The sequence below is a fragment of the Lagopus muta genome, chromosome 1 (genome assembly GCF_023343835.1).
Source record: "Lagopus muta isolate bLagMut1 chromosome 1, bLagMut1 primary, whole genome shotgun sequence".
Taxonomy (NCBI): domain Eukaryota; kingdom Metazoa; phylum Chordata; class Aves; order Galliformes; family Phasianidae; genus Lagopus; species Lagopus muta.
Window position 1 is genome coordinate 63,002,387 of NC_064433.1, and position 21,642 is coordinate 63,024,028.

The window sequence follows — 21,642 nt, forward strand, 5'->3', positions numbered from 1 at the left end:
TATTCCAAAAACTGACTGCAACCATAGACTGACTACAGCAGAGCTAGGAGATGGCAGTTTGGGAAAATGCAAACAAGCACTGCTTTATTGTTATTTATACTGATTCTTATCCTGTCATTCTTTTATTACTTAAAGAAAGAGCAAGTTAAAAATATGGTGGGAAGCTATTGCATTGGCAGTGGTATATGCATTTCCTAAAACAAACAATTTAAAGGCCCATTAAACAAACATCTCTCATTCTTGACATAAGACCACAGTGTTGCTATCTGCTTTTTAAAGCCTGATTTACAACACAAGGTGTAGAGTGGAATAAAATTGTGTGAGAAGCATCTGATTAGGGCAGTTGTAAACATCCCCACTGTCAAGGAATTTTATCTAAAGGCAGTGGTCAGAGCTACATTGTCTTCATCTTCTTTCAGAAGCATTATTCTATTTTGACCAGGCTCAAGATAAAAATATAGGATTGCTACATGGTTTTCCTGTGATGTATGAATAACTGTTGCCGGAGAATTGCTGTCACTACTTCACAGACAATATTAACAATTGCATTATTTATGATTCAGGAAGACACTCTATGCATGTGCTTATTCAATTTCTATTAATGCATCTATTGGCACAAAACTGGTTGGTAATTGTGACATTATAGCGGCTAAACAGTGGCAGCTATTTATGTATAAGACTGTGTAGTGGAAATGCTAAGTCATGGCCTGAACCAGTGATTGAGCACCTGGTGAGAAGGCAGGGCCAACCCAGGGGAGCTCAGGTGTGTGCAATGCACCTGAGTGATTAGAAGAAATAGAGCCAGGATCTGTTCCTTCCCAGACCTCATTTAGGGATTGGCAGTAGAAGTGAGGTGTTATTATCTGGGGATCCCTGCCTCCTTTGATGACCTTATAGCCCTTCTGAAGGTAAGCAGTTTCTTTATTTATTTTTTTTTTTTTGCCTACTGCTGTTGTGTCTGAGCAGATCCTCACTTCTTGTGGACTGGGGCCTTCCTTGATGCTCTGCTGTTTTGTTGTGTTTTCCATCATGTTACAGTCTGAAATAACTGATTTTAAGTGATTCTAGTGGAAGTGTTCTTGTGGAACTGTTCTTAGTGGAAGTGGAGTAGAAAGGCTGCTGTAGCTGACTATTATCTGTTTTCTTGTAGAATTGTTTGAAGTTTTCAGTGGTGGAGTACAAGCAGGGTAGGCACTTGGAGTCTGGGACCAGGCAAGTTATAGTGTGTTGTGGAATCAAACGTCTCCTCATTACTTATGGGTCCCCTGTACCTGTAACACAGTTGGTCTATGCTAAGCTCTTTCCCTGCCCCACAATGGGTGTGTTGGCTTCAGGAGTCTTCTCTGAATTTTTTTGGGATGCGCCCCTGGTCCAACCAGTCCTGAGGTCCAGCAAAGGTGCTTCTGGCTGGCTCACCAAACTGAATTGCAGAGTCAAACTCTATAACTACAAGGTAGTTTTAAAGCAGGTATGTTATTCAGCACTGCATGTCTGCTGGGCACAGGTAAACATCTTTATTTATAGGAAGGGGCATGCATATTCTTAGTATTTCTAAGACAAGGAATGGTTATTACAGTTATTTCTGGGAGTTCGTTATAATATTCCATACCCATTCTATGCCCTTAACCTGACCCCTAATTAATGCTTCTACACATGCATAGTGCCTCCTGGTGGTTATAGGAATGAAGACTGTACATCATCTTCGCAGTATGCTTCTGACCCCGGTGTAGTTTGAGGAAATGTTCCATCTTCAACTGGTTCAATTTCTAGGATGGTTTCTAGGATGTGGCTGCTTGGACCAATCAGCAGGCTCCTTAAGTTACAGTTGAGGTACCCCATATTTTTTTCCATTGTTTGTTCTCAACCACTCTTACAATTTTAACCATATAACAAATGAGCTCTTCATTCAATAGGGCATAAGACTGTGGATATTTGTATGTTTACTTTTGTACCTTGACTAGGAATGCATATGCTAAGAAGGCAGAGCATCCTTGTTGCTATTGATAGTTAACCTGGAAGCTGAAATAGGTCTTGATCTTAAATTCCTGGCCATAGTAAACAGCAAGCATGGCTTAAGGGCACATTCACTTTGCTTACTAGTAGGTTAGTCAGCTTCCCCTGGTTTCTATCTGGCCAAGGCCATGTTTACTCTGCAATTGGAGCCTAGGAGATCACTAGATTTGAGATCTGAACTGCTTTCTGTTGACTTTCTTGAAACTCTAAGTCCAGATTTGGGTGCTCCTTTGCTCTGAGATGTTCAGAAAATTGCTGTGACCTCAAAGGTCAGAACAGCGTGGTGTATATATGTAATGTAAATACACTTGAAAGGCTAGATTTAGCCTTGCTTAGTCTAGGATATCTTAGATTTGCTTTATTACAACTTTTGAATTTTTTTATTCCCCTGCTGTTGCTGTGAGTTTCCTCGCACCAGCAGTGGCTGGCTCCCACTTCACAAGTTGTCAGGTGACTTCTCAAGCAATAGAAAAATGCTGAATCCCTGTAGAGTCTTTAAATTATTTATTGTTAACAGGTAGCTTAAAATTAGCCTGCCTGCGACCTTGTGAAACATAATGAGACATTAACACCTCATTGCTTTAGAAGAGGTGGGAAGGGGAACTGGCATGAGTCACAAGAAGCTGTCAGTAGCCATTCAAAGAAATGCAGCATAACCATTACATTCATGCACCCTACACTAGCAGTATAGCTTCAATAAATAAAAAAGATATATTTGTATAACTTGAAAATAATTGCTTCTGTATGAAACTGCAGAAAATAAGAGTTTGGTAAATACGTGAAACCATTACTTCTCTTGCCAGTTTTTGAGAGGTTGTTCCTTTTATATCTGTAGTTAGCATCACTGCATAAGCATTAAGTTTTTCCAGGACTTCTGTGGGATCACAGAATAGCCAGGGTTGGAAGGGACCTCAAGGATCATGAATCTCCAACCCCTGTGTCACTTGCAGGGCCACCAACCTCCCCATTTAATACTAGATCAGGCTGCCCAGGGCCCCATCCAACCTGGCCTTGAACATCTCCAGGGACGGGGCATCCACAGCCTCTCTGGACAGCCTGTTCCCGCCCCTCACCACTCTCACAGTAAAGAACTTCCCCCTGACATCCTACCTAAATCTTCCCTCCTGCAACTTAAAACCATTTCCCCTTGTCCTTTTTTCTATAGCTATCATTAAACTGAATGTAAGCTTTCAATTGCAATTCAGTAGTTATTCAGGAAATCATATTGGAGTAATTAGAAACATTTTAAAAATTGTATCTTTTTCCTCTGGAAAAGATGTGGATACTAGTGTGGTGTACGTTTCAGTAAATACTGACTAATAAAGAAAAGACACTATCTGTCTTCTTACACTGACACTCTTTAGTAGTCAGTTTAATAATGAGAAATAGAACAAGAAGGCTGATTAAAGGCTCAACATTCAATTCTGAGGCATAATAGCACTTCTCTCTCCAGACAAATGCCATGTAAACTATACCTCTGTACAAGCAAGGAATTTTTTCTTGCAGCTGTTGGGTTCTGCTTATAAACTCACAAAGTTGACCTCCTTTCTTTCATTTCATTCAGAGAACTCCTGTATCAGTAAATTTAGATATATCTAAAAGCAGATCCTCATTGTTATCGTTTAATTTTGAGCACTGTAGCGGTTGAAAGTGGATGGATGGCTAAAAGTTAATTGGCATACATTTCTTTCCTGATCATTTTTTTTCCTCATGAATTTCAATAACACTGGTCCATTTATGATCACAGAAGTTTTTTAGGCCAAGTTATCTGGATTGAGTTGATACAGACTTATAGTGCAAGTTATTTAGGTCATGGTATTCTCTCCATTTTCTCCATTTCCCTTATGCTCTTGGCAAGTCCAATGCTTTTTCTAGTTCTACAATTTCTATTCTTTTTTCTTCATCTTCTGAATCAATATAATTCAAGGAATAGAACTTCTTCCCATCTCTCATTCTAAGATGTCTTGCTGTCGGGAGTTTATATCCAATATTTATCTTCAGTGCACTTGTCTTAATGTGATCTCATTACTTACAGAGATAATCTAAGCAGTCATTTTCAATTTATCATTAGAAATGGGAGAATTTCTGTGTGTTGTGGTTTAACCCAGCAGGTGGCTAAGCACCATGCAGTTGTTTGCTCACTCCCTTTTTTCGCATTGAAATGGGGTGGAGAACTGGGGGGAAAAAAAATAGTAGAACTTGTGGATTGAGATAAGTATTTACTAAGATGGAGAAAAGGATAATAGTTATGACAGTATTTATATATGGATGTATATAACAAGTGATGCAAAAGCAATTCCTCACTGATGCCCAGCCCCCTGAGTGTTGGAAGAGAGAGAGAGAGTTAAACTGTCATCCCCTTCAGGACTTCTGCATGATGTTATATGAAATGGAATATCCCTTTAGTCAGTTTCAGTTAGCTGTCTTAGTTCTGTTCTTTCCCAACTCCTTGGATCCTTTGCTGAGATTGGTCTTGGCTCTGTGCAGCACTGCTTAGCAGCAACTACGGACATCTGTGTGTTACCAATATGTTTTTCTCCTAGAATCAAGGAACAACATCATACTAGACACTCTGAAGAAAACAGTTCCATCCCAGCTGAAACTAAGACACAATGATATTAGTAATTTCAATCCTAGTTTGGAACTTGATTTTGCTAGAAATCGTGCAACCACATTCACCCCAGACCTATGACATCAAAGCCACTACAGATCTTAATGCCACATAGACAAAAGGAAGTTGGGTTTTGTTTGTAACGGAGCTAGTATAGATTGTAACTCCATAGTGTTGCATTGGCAGGACTGATTGTATGGGGAAGGTGGAAATGAAGGGGGGGAAGGAACAGGTAGAGCGTTCTGCCTCCTCCATTCAGAGGTGGCTCTACCTCTTGTGATGCCTAACCCTTCATCAATCTCTGTTTTATATCCCCAGAATATTAAGTCATTCTGGTAGTGTGATTATACTTATTTTTCAGTGTTCCTTTTTTGTTTTGTTTTCTTTCCCTCTTGGAAAAAATGTATAGTAGAACTTAATGATGACAGAAGCTTCTAACCTCTGAGAAAAAGATTTGAGGTGTGCATGCTTGCTTAAATCTGATGGGGAAGGAGCTATTTTAACTTCACGGGGAAGAAATTCAAAGGTGTACAGGGCAACACATCAGAAGTACATTGTTTACATTAATCTTGCATCCTTTTTACCACTATAATCTCATGGACGATACTAAATTGAGACATCTGATGTTTGGATTTAAAGGGGTTATATGTCCTCTTAATTGCCTAATGAAGAAAACAAATTGAAAAGAAGCTTCAAGCTCCATTCACAGCTGCTCTGATTCATGGCTGGGCCTGAGTACAGATGTATTTGATTAGGTGCATACAGAAGTTTGGAAAAAAAAAATTGGCTAGAAAATATTACTAGTTCTGTACACTTCCACTTTGTTATTGAGATCATTCTCAGTCTGATGTCAATAGACTTAAATTTTGTCAAACCTATTTGACAATAAAATGAATGTAGTAACTGCACTGTGCTGTGTGGCCCAACTGTGACTTTTTTTTTTTCCCAAAATGTCTTTAATTTCAGCTGTGAAGAAATAGCCTATTTAGCAGATGCATTGTTCAGATATCCATGGCCTACCCCTGGATTTTTGTTATTAATTTGAAATATCTGTGGAGCCTTGAACAGTCCTGATGCTCTTAGGGATTGCAGGATGTAAGTGAATGCACACCTGGATTCACTTTTCAAGACCTTCACCACCAATTTAACTTCTTCTGTGCCTTGAAAAACTGTAATTATTGGTAATGTTATAACGCAGTATCAACCCTGTAAAGTGAGTATTGTATATATGTGTGTTGCATGATGATTTTCAGACAGTTGAGTACTTTTTCTTTCCTCTTTTAGAGGGTTAGTTTGAATTTCTGGAGCTACTAATAAAACAAATAGAGTGAGCACATTTTAAACCAAAGCATAGTTATGGCTACCAGCTAGTGCATCCACTTTGCTTACTGTCCCTGGTAGCTGATTATAAGAGTGAGTCTTAACACTGAGGAAAGATTTGATTAAAAGCCAAAATATTTGAAACCAGTAAGTGATCTTCCCCTGTGCACTGTATAACAAGTGTGGTGATGTTTCCAGTTGTGTAGCGCTCATTCAATTGAACATTAGTCCACACTGAGTCACTAGATATTCCAATGCGTTTGTTTAAACATTATGCTTAATGAAAAGGGGGGAAAAGTTAACCTCTCATGAAGGTTAAGTGAAAATGCTTGGCTCTGGTATTTTTTCTGTTCTTTAATCTAATTAATATGTAAAATATGAAGTGAAGAATGAAGTAACTCGCCTATATAGGCTTCAACCATGACCTCTACCATAGCAAAATTATCTTTTGTTTTAATGCATGCTGTATTCTGAGATTTGTCTTCAGAACACTGTTGAGTTTATAAGCACTCAGGCACTGCAGAGGCACTTGATAATCTAACAACCTCATTTTAACTACACATTAAGGGAAACAGATTGAATAATCTATATAGAGTGCCTTTATTCTCTAATGTTTAACCATATCATAAAGAAGAGAGAAAAGGTTGAAATAGACAAAAATGTGATAACTCATGTTCTTTTCTATTATCACGTGAATTTTTGTCTGTCAGACTACAGGATCAGATCTTTCATTTCTTAGTATCAGACTCCAGCTGTACCTAATTGCCAGTTTTTCATATATGAAGTGGAAAAGGCTTAGTGTGGAAAAGAATTCTTTTTTTTTCCATAGCATAATCTGACTATATATTGAAATACCTAAAACATAGCATGAAAGTTTGCTCTAATGAGACTTTTCTGTGAAGTTTGCTCTGAAAGTAATGCCTTCTACTTTATTATGTTGGTCCACGATGTCAGAAACTGAAGTTGGTGTATGGCAGTAGAGGTTGAACCTTCCCGCCAACATGCTTTTACATTTCAAGCAGTAGACTGCAGCAGAGGGGCAATCTAACAAAATGGTTTCTGACATGGAAGAGTGCATGAAGCAAAGATGTGGAATAGATGGTGCCCACTGGCATTCACCAATGCTTGCTGGACACTTATGGAGACCATGTAGTGGATGTGAGCACAGTGAGGTGGTGGGTAGTGAATTTCTGAAGTGGTGATAGTGACATAAAGGACAAGCCACGTTGTAGGTGGCCATGCAGATTTGTATGAGTATGGCATGCAGGCTTATGTTCATTATGTTCAGACAAAAATGCATAGCTAATTTCAATGACTACGTTAAAAAAAATGCTGTTTGATAGAGAGAATTTTCAGCTACAAAATAGTGTTATTGTGCTCTTTGTGTCTCCATGGAAATAAATAGGAGGCATTACTTTCAGAGTGAACAACATAGTTACTACTAGTGATCTTGCAGTTCAAAACATTTCACAGAAATAATCTGTATGTTCTCTTTGAGTTGTTTGTAGAGAGGTACTGGACTGCAGCATGTAGTTGTGTAATCCATCATATTCCTAGGACTGTGCTTATTTCATTTACACCAATGTTTGCATTCAAATGGCATGTTTTGAAACTCAGGCTTCTTCAATGTTAATTTCCTTCTTTTCATGTAAGGCCATTGCATTGAAAATATACGTAATATTTCTTTAGCATCACAGTCTCTGTATCTCTACATCAACAGTCATAATCCTCAAATTTTAAGCATGTTGTATGCGTACTACCATGTATCTCAAAGTATGTTGTTTGTCACTACAGTGTTAACTCAATACTGATAAGAAGATTGAAATAAATTCATTATAGTTATACGTGTAAGGACTTTAGAGGGCTCTTCTAACCCAAGCTTTTCTGCTATGTGGTACCCCTCTTGGGTCTTAAGCTGTATGACAAAGAATGAGCATCACTCAGCAAATTTGACAAACAGGTGGGAGTCCCTTTGTATCATTGGGAGGCCCAACATTCTGGCAAGTGCCATGCTTTTGAACTGTTTCAGACTTCATTCTTTTTCAAATTTCAAGCATCTCACTATTTGTCTTGTGCTAGTCCTCTCTTCAGTTTACAGTTCGTGCATGCCTTTCCATTGTTCTAACAGCAGACATTGACCTACCCAGAACATGGAAACCTTTTCCTAATCATTTGCATCCAATTCATTTCAAAATGTGATATACGCTGCATTCTCCTTGCAACAGACTTTAAGCAGTCTGGCTTGCTGAAACACCCCTGCCATATTAGAGTACTAGCCTGATATTACTGCTCCCTTCTTTGACTCTGAATGTACCACGTGTCAAACCTGACCCCCTTAACATTCTGTTATTGTCATAGCATGCTTGCAGGCAAAAGACCATAGGATGTGCAACTGCATGGTTTGGTATCTTCATATGATAGGCCAACACTTCTTGGCAGCCTTTTCCTCAGAGGTCCAGGTTCTAGTGCAAGAATGGGATCAAAAACTGATGCATCCTCTAGTAATAAAAGCCTCAGATCTATGTCTGTCTTATTTATAGGTTATTCTCACTCTTTACCCCATCTTACTCCCAAGAAGCAAGAGCAGATTTGTCAGCACTTGGCTCCTGCTCATCCCCATATGGTGGGTGATTGCTTTAATATCCTTGAATCAGTCCTGTAGCAGACTGCTTGACAAGTTAAGTCAGACCACTGTGATGATGAGCTAAGGCAGATGGTGATTTGCTGTAGCCTGCAGCAAGAGGGAGACAGTACCATGTATCCTCACCATAGGTTTCTAGAAATATTTTAATGAATGAATATTTGAAAATCTTTTTCCTCTTCCTTTTTCTGAGTGATGAAGTTTTTTCCCATAAGGACAATTTCTGTGATTTCACCTTTTCTTGCAGCATTTTCAGATAGGCTCCCCTGCAGGCTTGTTTCAATTTCTTTAGCTTATTCCTCCTACCAAAACATATTGACCAAAATATGAAAGGCCATGAATCCCACATCCTCCTCAGTCAGGATGAGAACACAAACCTGCCTGAGGAACCAGTTGTAGTACGGGGCCTTGTCTGAAGTGATTATATGTGTTCATATTGGTCTGCTCAAAAGGCAGGAAGATACTCTCAGGTCAAGATAAATGTGAAATCCTTTGCAGACTCCAGGACTAGCAGGTTATGTAAAATGGCTTCTTGGGCATATTGTTTTTACACAGGTGTTTTGTTTTTTTTTTGAATGTAACCAACTAGAAGAATGTAACCAAACTAGCAGAAAACTAGGATAATAGGAGTAGACTGTCAGATCCTATCTGCACTGTACTATGTGAATTTCTCTTAGTGGACTGTCACCTTTACTTTTTATTTTCACTTTTATTTCTTGTCCTTCTGGAGGGTATGCAGGTATGGATGGAAGAAAGTTTGGCTGGTTGGTTTCTGCTGCCCTTCAGTTGTGTTGTCTTTGTAATCTATTACACACAAAACAAGAGAGGATCTTTCTCTTGTTATAGAGAAAGCCAGGGGAAAGAAAAAAAGTATTTTCTTTGTTTGAAAACTGTAGCAGATGTCTGTGGCAATAAAAAGGCAATTATACTCGTATTATCATGAGAATTTCCAGCAGGAAATCTTGACAAACTCAAAGTTTACTTAACTGAGATAAATACAGTAGATAAATAGCAAACTGAATTTAGTTTACTCTTGTACACAGGTGTACTACACATTTCCTCAAGCCATGATTCATAGCCATAACCTTTCCTAATCACAGGCACAGCAAGATATGTCAGGAGTGGAAATGGGATCATGTTATAAAATACATCTATAGATCCGAACTTTCTCCAGATTTTCTGGTATATTTGGGTCTGATAAACAGGTTTGGGCTCGTGGTTCCTCTGTATTTGATATACAGGAAGACCCAACTTGCTTGTCACCCTAGACGCACTTCTCTGAGGTTGAAACATTTTGCTTGAAAATATATGAAGGATGTCCTCTGCTGGCATGGAGCCCATGGCATAGCTAAGAATCGATTTCTTTCCCCTCTTACAGCATCCTGGGAAGCAGCTACTCTCTAAGGTTGCTCTGATTTATACTGGGAGCAAGGTAGATCCTGGCAGCACTTTGAATCTGGGAGGCCTATGATAGCAGGAGAACAGCAATATAAATAACAGGTAATACTCCAGGAATTTGGAGAGTTCAGCTCTTTGAGCAAAGATGCCAAACAGTACTTCAAGAAAAATTCTCTGTTCAATATTGTTTCCAGGCAGGCAAGTGAAAGATATGTAAAAGCCAGATGTACTCTGTTTATGCTAGTTACTGAAACTAAAAAAAATCCATATATATGTCTAATAATGCACCACATTCTTCTAACATTAATGTTTGTTGAGTTAGTAACTTTCACCTCACTGAGACTCCACATGTGTATTTACTTCAACCCTAGCTTTCAAAATCAAATTTGAAGAAGGTTATTTATGCTTTCTGTTTTCTTTCCTATCTCCAACAGCAGGTTAGAAACATGCTGTTGTTTATGATTATGCTGTTATACTTACAATACAGATATACCCCCTGGGATATATTGACAGCAGAAAGAATATTGCCTTTAGGACCATCACTGACTTACTGAATAATACTTTTCACTGTATTTGGTTATTATGATTATATGTTATTGAGTTAACTTCAGGTGAATATTCAGTCTTTGCCTATCTGCTGGTAGACAAGTCATATTCAAAAGGAAAAGACTTTCTTTAGACAGAAAAGGCCATTCTATGGTTACTTAGAAGCCATAGCATTTCAATAAAATATGCAGACTACTGGACAGCTTGTTTTGTCAACAGTTTAATTTTCTATGAAATACTGCATGCTCTACTATTTTTGAAGGTTACAGTTGATAGACTGTATGTGAAAGGATGGAACACTAAGTCTTTGTTACCCAACATTTCTCTTTGCTATTCAGTATATGTAAGTACATCTGCATCTCTATTTTTTGAATTCTCTGAATCTACCAAGTTGCTTGCAAGGACTTTAGTCATCTCAGTATCTGTCTTCTCAAGAGAGTTGTCGGGCTATTGGAAGAAGCATAAATCGACAATCTAAAGTTTTTACTCTGTGTTATGCCAATTGCCATCAGTATGTTGCTCCAGGAATCAGGGTTCACTAAGCATAAGGGTCACTCTTCCGTATACTGTTTTGCCTAACTCCATGTCCTGCACCATCAAGAACAAATATTGGAGAAGCTGAGTTTTCTTTTTAATCATGGTCACATGTACATCTTCTTCCCTGTGTGATAAGCATAAGTGTTACAGCAAACACTCTAGTGTAGAGAACTGCAGGATTTGAATGTATAATGGGAGTCTGGCAAGTCGATTTGAAATCTGGTTTTGGTTTCAGTCCATTGTGATTGAATTCTGCCTATTATGAAGTAACTTGAGTGACAGTAGGTAGTAATTTTTCAGTCAGATGTTGGTGAGGCACTGCCCAGAGAAGTTGTGAATATCCCATCCCTGGAGGTGTTCCAGGCCAGGCTGAACGGGGTGCTGGGCAGTCTGAGCTGGTGGGTGGCATCCATTCCCATGGAAGAGACTTGGACTGGGGGGATTTCAGACCCCTTCCAACTCAAACCATTGTGTGATTCTATGATTTCAAGATAGGCACAATATGAGGAAAATGCCGTAGCTAAAAAACACTTGAAAGTAAGTGTCAGTGTTCAACAGGGAGATTCAGTCACACAGAATAGCCTATACCATTTCTTGCCAGGATATGTCAAACAGTGAATGGCCAGCTGGTCCTATCTCAGGTCAGGATGTTGACCAGACTTCAAGATTCCTTCCAGGTTTATGTTTTATGTTTCTTTTAAGGCCTGCCTTAAAAGGTGATTTGGCAATTCTCCTCATGCTGGAGCTAACAACAAGAAACTTTTATTTTGTCCGTAGCTGTATGCACCTACTTACTGGGGCTGCTGGTTAACTTGACTGTGGCAAGAAACGAGAAAACTCTCCTGTGTACAGTTTTAAACCCCTGGGGAATTACAGTGGACTGCAGGCCCAACACGTTAGCTGCACCACAGCTCCCTGTGGGATTTAAGCTGTGTTTTTCTTCCTGTGAATTCCTGAGAATCCATGGCAGGTGGCAGAGCCTTTAGTCTAATGTGGAGTGGCCTTGAAGCCGTTCTGATGCATTTCAGTTGCTTCAGAGATGTGATTGCTGTGTGGACTGCAGCCCAGCATGCTTCTGGCAGCCCTGCCGTGCATGGGGGAAGTGGATGCTGTGGATTTGGCTTAATGAGGTAACTGCTGGGTACCAGATTTATGGCATCAGCGCTATGCACAGGCATGGCAGAGACCAAACAGTAACTTACAATTTATGCCTGAGTTTACCCATTGCTATAATCAAGGAGTATCTTCTCCCTGCTCTGAGCCCAGCAGTGCTCAGAAGATGGGTGCACAGGTGTATAGCCTAAAGATTAAAACATGGTCCTCAATTTTGGTTGGTGTGAGACAAAATAGAAGGGAAGCCAGGAAACTTGTCAAGGAACAGATTGTAAAAGCATGTTTAATTTTATTGTCTCTGAGAGAAATGACAGTACTAGCTAAAACTCTGTGAGCTGTAATTGCTAGTACTGTACTGCTAATTGGTATATGTTATAGCCTAATTTCTTCTATCATAGAAGGTATCTTTTACAAAAATTTTCTGTGAAGTGGTCAAACATGCAGGAGGCTATTGATAGGTGTTTTGTTTTACTTTTTACTGCTGAAGCAGTGCCGTTATTTCACATCCTTGATTTTTTGAAACTGGCTTTTTCCCCAACAATTTCTCCCATCAGAAGTTGTTCTGTCTACTTAAGATGTCTGTGTACCTCAGAGTATATCCCCATATCATTCTTACTGCACAATCTAGTGCTGCTGATATAGCTTTTTTTGAGTGTCTTCTACACTCAAACACTTTTGAGCCTCTTGTCATCCTGAAATGTTAGCAAATGACTACTGAGGAAGAAAGATTGCTTTAATATTTTAAAAATTATTTAAGATGATTCCAGAGGCTTTTTTTTTTTTTTTTGTGCTGCCTTCTGGTAAAGACAAAATCCTGTCAGTAAATGCTTCCTATGTATTGAAAAATGTCTTGTTCCCCATCTTTGCCCTAAGTGATTCTGTCAGCACTAAAACACACAAGTATGTGCACACACACACAGAAAAGCAAGCATCAAGAACAGTGCAGAAATGCCTTACTGCGTAACTATTTCATTAGATGTAGATACTAGGTAGCTTTATTTTCACTGATTCAAATACTTCTGAATTTAGTTGGACTATTCACAGACATGAGGTTACTCAGAGATATAAGCTTTTCGCAGGTTTGGAGCCTTGTGTTTGTTTTAGTTCCATTTTCCTTATGTAAAAATACAGTTGAATTTTAGAAAGTATGCCACAGCATAAAGTATCAGAAAAATAGCTTCACCTAATCACATATCATTCTGTTTCTTTGCTTCTGTTTTTCAGTAGTATTGATTTATCTTCTAAAAGGCTTCTCCTGATTTTAGACGGAACTGAAATCAAATCCCTCAGGCTTTGACTGTGTTGCTGGAGAAGCCTATTAGGATTTTTAACATTCCAAGTTGCTTTCTGAACAGATTGCACCAGCTCGCTGATGAAACTTGAGCTAATTACTCTAACATTGACAAATGCACTAGAGCAAAAAAGTCACATTTAAAATAAATAAATAAATAAAAATCTCTTGAAGAGACACAGAGTAGATTCAGAGTGTAATAGAGCTTTTTTAGAGGAGGTTTCTTTAGGGAGACAAGGAGAAAAGAAAAAACCCTGCTATTTAAAAATGGTATTTGCCTTCTCTGATCATTTTTGAATTAATGTTAATGGAAAACATTTCAGTCCTTAGAAGACTGAAATAAATCCATTTGAGAGTCGGTAGAAGTTTAGAAACACCCTTTATCCAGTGGTCCTGTTCTGTTAAGGGGCACCAAAAATGTCTACAGAGCTTTTTGGTCTATAATGTCAGATCAAGAGAGATGAGTCCTGATCACTGAGCACAGCCATCATTACCACATGCTCCTGCAGTACACAGTTCTCCAGTGTGCCAAGTTGACTGGTACTTCATTGAGTTCCCCAAACTTTCCTCACCAGAGGTAGATAAGCATTTCCTATGAATTATGAGGGAGTTGCTAGCAGTGAGAGGCCGTATTTCAATAGCATATAAACTATAAAATCTATAGGTATGGTTAAATTCAGCTTTAGAACATCCAGATTATGTATATTGGAGAAATTTGGAGAAATGCAAGTCCTGAAATAAGGATAACTTCACGCTCAGGCGCATCAATTGAAAAATAGATTATTAGCTATGTAATAGTACACCCACAATGAAGGGAAGCTGACAGTAACAATATTGTACCATCTTTTAATTATTTTAAAGACAACTTTGGAAAAAAAAAAAAATTGGAAATCAAAGCCATACATGCACATTAAATGTACTTCAAACACATTTAAATTTGCCCAAATTTTGAATGTCAAAGAACAACCAAAAATGCTTATCTGATTGCTCATCTTTCAGTTCAGTACTCATTAAGTTTAACTACAAGCAGTGCAGCTGTGACATGAAGATTTCCTGCCATTTAAACTTACTGTGCCTTAGAGAAATGTACCTTCACTTTCTTTTTTTACTGTTTACTTAATAGTTTTGACCTTTTAGCCAATTGTCCTTATCCATCGTTATAGTGCATGATCAATCACTTTGTGCCTTGTCATCTACAAAATATTAGCAAGAAGGAAAAGTTTTATATTTCTTTGCCTTGAGATTTTATTGGATTATCTTCATGTCTACTAGCAGGAAAAAAAAATTACTGTAGTTTACACTGGTTTAAATTCATTCATTCTTGAATACAAATGAAAGGAGTTCAGTGGAAGTTTAATTTGTTAATTTTAATTGGTATTTGTGGTCAATATTTAAAATTCACCAAACAATGTACTTGTGAATCACTATCTTCCTTGTGTATTGTTGAGCAATAAACAGAGGTAAAAATAACCCATGGCAACATGTGCCTGTGCACACACCTATGCACATATGTATGAATGTGCTGTCTAAGGATGGTTCTTCAGTTAAACCAGGGCTGCAGGTTTCTGAAGATGAAGATCACCTTCATCACAACCACCTTGAGCAAAGATAAAATGTTCAGGAACTTAAAATTTACAGAAATAAAGCCTCACTTTAACAGGACTTGTCTGTATCACAGAACAGTGCAAAGATCGTGAGCTAGGAAGGTCACTGTAATAAAGAGTGACACTCTGCAAACGTTTCTGATTAAGATCTGAAAACAGTCTGCTCTTACCAAAATGCTTTTCTCTAAGTATAGCATTGTTTAAACACCTCCAATGTTTCTGTTCCCAGGAGTAGCATGTGAACAGCTTCCCAGAGGAGCCCTCTGTTGTGTTCCAGTGAATAGTATATACAGTTACTGGAACACAGTACAATATTGCTTGTGATGAGGGTTAAGTGATTGCTCTGTTCAAAAGGGCAGAGTATTCCTAAAGTCATTCTCTTAATTTGGTGAGTGCTTGAAGAAATCATGTTTTTTATGTATTTGTTTTCCTTTTCCTGATAATAAACCAGAGGTAACAGCACTTCTCAACTTCCCGTGGGATATAGATGAAGATCAGGAAACAATGCATAAAGATGTTTGTAGCTAATGCATGGTGACCTGGTAATGGGGGCACCTGAAGTACTTTTATACCACTTCAGCAAAAAACATTCATTTGCATCCATAAACTCTAAAGTATCATGTCTATGTTTAAATATATCTTAGATCTTTTTTTTTTTTTATTAGTCTGTGTTCTTTTTTGTTTTATTCCTAGAAAGGGTTGCTTTGTGTTGATGTGTCATGGAGGTAGAGTAGTTAGGCAAACAATTTAGAGGGAATGAGAGAATGTGGGGGAATACATATCAGATGAAGTAAGAGGAAGGGAGGCCAAGCATGTAACAAACCTTGAGCATGCATTATTTGTACAATTATTTGGCATTCCTTCTTAACTGCAACATGTCAGTCCCCGCAGTGCCCGTTAGCAGCAAGCATGCCATTCATTATACGAACCTTTGAAGCATTCCAATTTTATTTGGGATAATTGGGGTGGTTCTAACAACAGTTTTTCTGTGATCCTAACACAGAGCATGAAATTGATAATATAAAGAAAGGTGAAGATACAAACATACTACTAAGTTTTGGGGCTTGTAAGGCAAGTTTTGAACAGGTCTAGCTGTAATTCTTTAAAAAATACATATGTCCCTTTGATGTTGGATCGAAGTAGGAGCCAGACATAATACTAGCAACTTAGTGACTTCAGTGTTGAACGGCAACTGAGCGGTACAGAAACAGGGGAGCATGCTTTGAAGTGCTTGATATTACACAGGAAAATATGCACTTCAATAAGAATGTACCATGTGCAAGAGGCTGCTGTTGAGATGAGCTTTAAAGTCAAAAGAAGGGCAGGAGCAGGAAAGTTCATGTTCAGGTTTGTATCTGAACCTTCTTGAAGCTGGTGGGGATATTCATTTCCTCAGTCAGCACAACTGATAGAAAGAAGCAAATTTGAAGTTGAGGTCCAAATCAAAACTTTCAGGGTTGATGGATCTGCGTTTTCAGTTCCAGTCTGGTTTTGATCTCTAATACCTTTGCACTTCAACAGCTTTTCAACAGTGTAGTTCAAAGGGCTCTATAAAAATGGAGGGAAGAACTATATAGTTAACCTTATTATTGCTGAACACAATCCAAAGCACAAAGCTGTGTCTCAGGGAGGTGGCTTGTGAATGGCCCCCCAGCCCTGCAGTGGTACAGATAGGAATACACCCCTATTGCTCTATTCAAAAGGGCAGACTATTCCTAAAGTCATTCTCTTAATGAGGCAGCTTCTCTTCAGCTGATCATACACTTATTAAACATTTAATTCAAAATTATAATGCTTATTGAATGCAGGAAATAACTAATGCAGTTGGAGTGAATTCAGGATGTCCATTGTCCACTGATCAAAAACTGGCAACTTATTTTCTTTGCTTAATATCAGAATGTTCATTCTATAGGAAGCATTGTTCTTCAAAGTACAGTTTAATTATTTCTGAACTCAAGTGCCTGATTCTCTATACAGTTGTGCAGTTGTGCTGTTATTTGCAGGACTACAGAATTACAAATGAGAATCGATCTTCATATCTTGGGACAATGAGCCTTTTATACAGTTTTCACACTTGCATCCCAAGGCTTTATGCAGGGAGATGTCCAAAAAGCTTGATATTCTTTTGTCTGGGGTGGGGGGGGAAGATCTCTCTAGTACAGTGCCTGTATTATTGAACAAAATTTGTTCTAGACAGTGCTCTTCCTCTCTTCCATCTTCCTTCTTCTAATTCCTAAGGAACAGTAAGAATTCATAGTGATAGTGTCTACAGGTGTAGTGTTGCTAAATAAGTGCACTTTTCCTTACAACTAACACTCTTTAACAACAACAACAACAACAATGAAAAAGCAAAGAAAGAAAGAAACCAACAACAACAAAAAAGCTCCTTCTGACCTTTAGATCATATCTGTGGCATATACTGTTGAGTTTGCCCTGCCAGCTGATGAATGTTGTAATGAGCCAGAGGTTGTGCATCTTTAATATCCCCTAGATGTTCACAACAAAATGTAGTGAAGGGTTAGACAAACTTGTGTAAGAGAGAAAGAAAAAAGAATTATGTGCCAGTGAGTTCCACATCTTTATTTTGTGTAAAGAGAAGGAAAACTTTTGTAAGATAACTTCATCAGTCTCTTTCAGCTAAATTGAAGACCAGTGAACAACCACTGCCTAGCCCCTTCGTCTGCACCTCTTATGATTTTTTTTTTTTGTCTTCTGCTATATCTTCCTTCACAAAGAAGCCCTGCAATCTTTGTTACTCTTCATAGCCTTTCTAACATCAATACTATTACTAATTCTACTTTATCCTTGTTGAGATTTAAAAGTGCAATTCAGTCGAACTCTGAATAGCAGAAACTTGAAGCAAACAAAATGGTGCATTAAATTCATTTTAATAGGGAATTAGAGGGAAGTGAAGTGACTGTGAGGAATCCATTCAATCATCCTACTGCTGAACATTTCATATGCTTTGTAATACTACAATGTTCTCAAACAACATGGCTCCATGAAATCCTAGTTGGGCTTGGCTTTTGATTCTTTCTTCCTAAATCCCTAGCCAACATCTCTCCTTAAACTAAAATCATTTGATTTTAATCATGATTTTCAATGGTTTCTTTGAAAGGGAGCTTAGAAACAACTGTAGCTATCGTAGCACCTAACTTCACTTTCTATCTTTATATCACTATCTCTAACTTTAGAGAGATTTACTTTCACTGTAAAGCCATTGGTATAGATGTACTGAAAATACGAGTTTGGTAAAAACGGAAGAATATGCACATGCATGCAGCTGAGAGAACTGGATTGGGGAAAAATAGTGACAGAAGATCTGAATGGTGCAGCTGAACTATGCCTGCTTGGCATAAGGAAAACAGATAAAAATAATTCCTTTCCCAAATTAGCTGTAACATCACTCACTGCTACAAGCAGGAAAACTTTAACTCCTTACTTGGTACATGCTGGGCAGTTTGGTTTCCTTGGATTTTTTTTTTTTTTTTTTTTTTTTTTTTTTTTTTATATCTATGGTCTGTTACAAATACCCAACAAGCAATACCCAACTCTATTTTCACAGACAATAGCTGGTCCAGCAGCTCTCTCTCCTTATAGACTCCATGGCCTTTGCTTACTCCTGTTTTCATTAGCACCACCTGTTCATGCTCAATGAGTCTTAACAGTCACCAAAGAGTTAACTTGCGTCTTTACACAAATAGAAGGATAAAAATTTCTAATGGGGTGAACGAGAAACAGTAATGATTTTCTCTTTGCAATCAGTTACTGTTTGTGCTTAGGCTGCAAAATTTACATCTCTTGTTAAGAAGGATTAGTTTCTTTCACTTCTTGTTTGGTTAAATTTTGTTTTCATGCACCAGCAAAATACTGTAATGCTTGGTTTGCAAAACCTTCCAGAGAAAATTATACGTGAATATATCCATTAGAGGCACCTTTTTTAAAAGGAGTAAACAAAGTAAAAACAATAGATCATGAGTTTGAGAAGGCTGCCTTTTGCAACTAAATTTGAATTTCATTAATCTGAATTATACACACAGATTAAAAGAAAATGGGGGGGAGGGGAGGGAAGGGGAACACCAACTGTACAAAGACAGTGGACAAACTAGCAAGAGAGAAGGAAACTGTCTTAAAGTGACGTACATCCAACCTATGTCGAAGGTATGTGATAGCTGAGCCTTATGTCCCTACCCCAAATGACTGAGTATAAATGTTTTTCATGTGGGTTTTTAATGTTAACTGACAAGGAAAGGCAGTCACTTAAAAGTATTTGACATTCATAAGCATCTGAAAGACTTTCTGTCATCTTCTATTTATCCATTCACTAGACTAGAAAAAGCCACAATGCTTTGTTTTTCTCCTTTTTCTCTCAGGGCATCAGTCAATGCATGTCTGCCAAAACCTCACTCTTCTCATCTGTGCTTTGTGATGCCCATGTCTTCTGCTGCCTTTTCTCTCTTTACTGTCACCAAACAGCTTTGGTGTATCTGGGAATAGAAAGGAGTGCCACATCTGGAATTTTCAGCTCTCAGCCTGACCAGTTTACAGAGAGCATGCTCCTGCTCCTCCTGAAGGCAGTAGAACTGCCCCTTCCAGCAGGAGCAAAACCAGATTAGTTGCCAAGGGAAAGCTGCCGCAAAGCTGCCACTGGGAGGGGGAGAGAAAAACAAGAAATATTAAATATAAGTGCAGATGTTTTCCTTGAGAGCCTTGTTTTCTGACACAAAATATGAAGCTTTTATTTAAGAACATATGTGTGGATAATGTTCCTCAAAGCATTGGATTTTGACAGTTGTGTGCTTGGTTTGTATATTTTGACATGTAACAATCAAAGCAAAGGATGGGAACATGTGGGTTTTGAGTTTCATGTCGATGTTGTTTGGTGTTGGTTTTCTTGCTTGTTTGTTGGGGTTTTTTTTCCCCATTGCTTTTGTTTTTGGGTGCTCTTTTTTTTTTTTTTTTTTTAAAAAAAAAAAAAGCATGAAACATTCTTCTTAGATGTCTGAACTAACTGTATGTTCCATTTACATTTTTAATCATGCTCAAGACTATTAATGTAAAGGTAGTAGTTCATCAGAATAATTTAAGGCTGTCCCAGGCTTAAGGAAGAATAAAATATACTTTAAGTGTGGGTTATTCAGGGTGGAAGGAATTGAAGGCAACCTACAGGGAAAACAGCAGAAATATTTCCAAAGGCTTCTAGATAATGTAACTGGCATATGAAATACATAAGCACTTTACATTTGTTAACTCTGACAAAATAAAGAGACTTCTCATTGTCAGTGCTTCTTTGATCCTTTTAAGTTGGTCTCCTGGTTAACTCAAGCTTATGAGTCTGCCTGTCTCTTCCTACTGGTAACTACTGAATATATATTATCTAAATTTCATCATTTAATCATCTTGTAGAGAATGCTTAGTATGTGTTTGTCTCAGAAAGTTTCAGAGAAGTAGACAGTCCAACAAATGTTGCTCTAACAGGAAGAGAGGGGAGGGAAGGTCAGATTAGCCACTGGAAAATTAATATCGGAAAGATTTGGGGGAATCAGCCAACACATGCATGTGCACACCTCTTCAAAGGATCATAGAATGACTTGATTTGGAAGGGACCTCAAGGATCATCAAGTTCCAACTGCCTAGCCACAGGCAGGGCTGACAATCACTTGATCAAGTACTAGATCAGATTGCCCAGGACCTCATCCAACCTGGCCTTAAACACCTCCAGGAGTGGGGCACCCGCAATCTCTCTGGGTAGTCTGTTCCAGCGCCTCACCACTCTTAGTGGAAAAACTTCCCCCTGACATCTAAACTAAATCTCCCTCCCTTTAGTTTAAAACCATTCCCCTTTGTCCTATCACGATCTACCCATGTAAAAAGATTATTTCCCTCATGTTTATAAACTTCCTCTAAATACTGAAAGGCTACAATGAGATCTCCCTGCAGCCTTTTTCAAGCTGAACAAACCCAGTTTCTTCAGCCTGTCTTCATAGCAGAGGTACTCCAGCCCTTGGACCATCCCTCTGGTCCCTTTGTCCCTTACTGTATGAGAGGACACAAGCACAGTTCATGAAAACCTACCAAACAGTCTTTCCTGTGCTGTCCAAGGTTGTGTTTTTTTTTTGTTTGTTTGTTTGTTTTTTTTGTTTTGTTTTGTTTTTAGGATTTTATTTTAGTTTGAATAGTCCTATTTTTCAGCAGTTTACTACTTGCAGTTAGGGAAAGAGAGACCAGATGAGATGAGTTCTTCTCCCTCTTCTGTCAGAAGAGAAAATTAGAGTGCTACAGGATTCCGCAGTATGGTTCTTTCCATAATGTTGCTGTTTCTTTCCTTGCTCTCTTCTTCTATGGGCTTTCATAACTTCCTTTAGAAGTAGAATAATGTGCAACCTGAACTATTCAACCGTAAGATTGCACACGCAAGCAGGTGACACTGGTGAAGGATGCAGGGGATGTGGATGGTCATCTTCACGTTCCTAGTCATGCTAACAGTTGCAGCGTCTGAGGAATGGCTCTGCAGTAAGGTGTGCCAGTTTTCTGAAGCAGATCTGTCTGTGGTTGCTGGTGGTTCAAG

At 38.4% G+C, this 21,642-nt stretch overlaps 1 long non-coding RNA gene across 1 annotated transcript; it reads left to right on the forward strand.

Moving 5' to 3' along the window:
- Positions 1–813: 813 nt before the first annotated feature.
- Positions 814–20,032, forward strand: LOC125697845 (uncharacterized). Its single transcript, XR_007378958.1, has 3 exons — positions 814–908; positions 9,964–10,085; positions 19,448–20,032. It is a non-coding gene; the product is annotated as an uncharacterized LOC125697845 (long non-coding RNA).
- Positions 20,033–21,642: the final 1,610 nt, after the last annotated feature.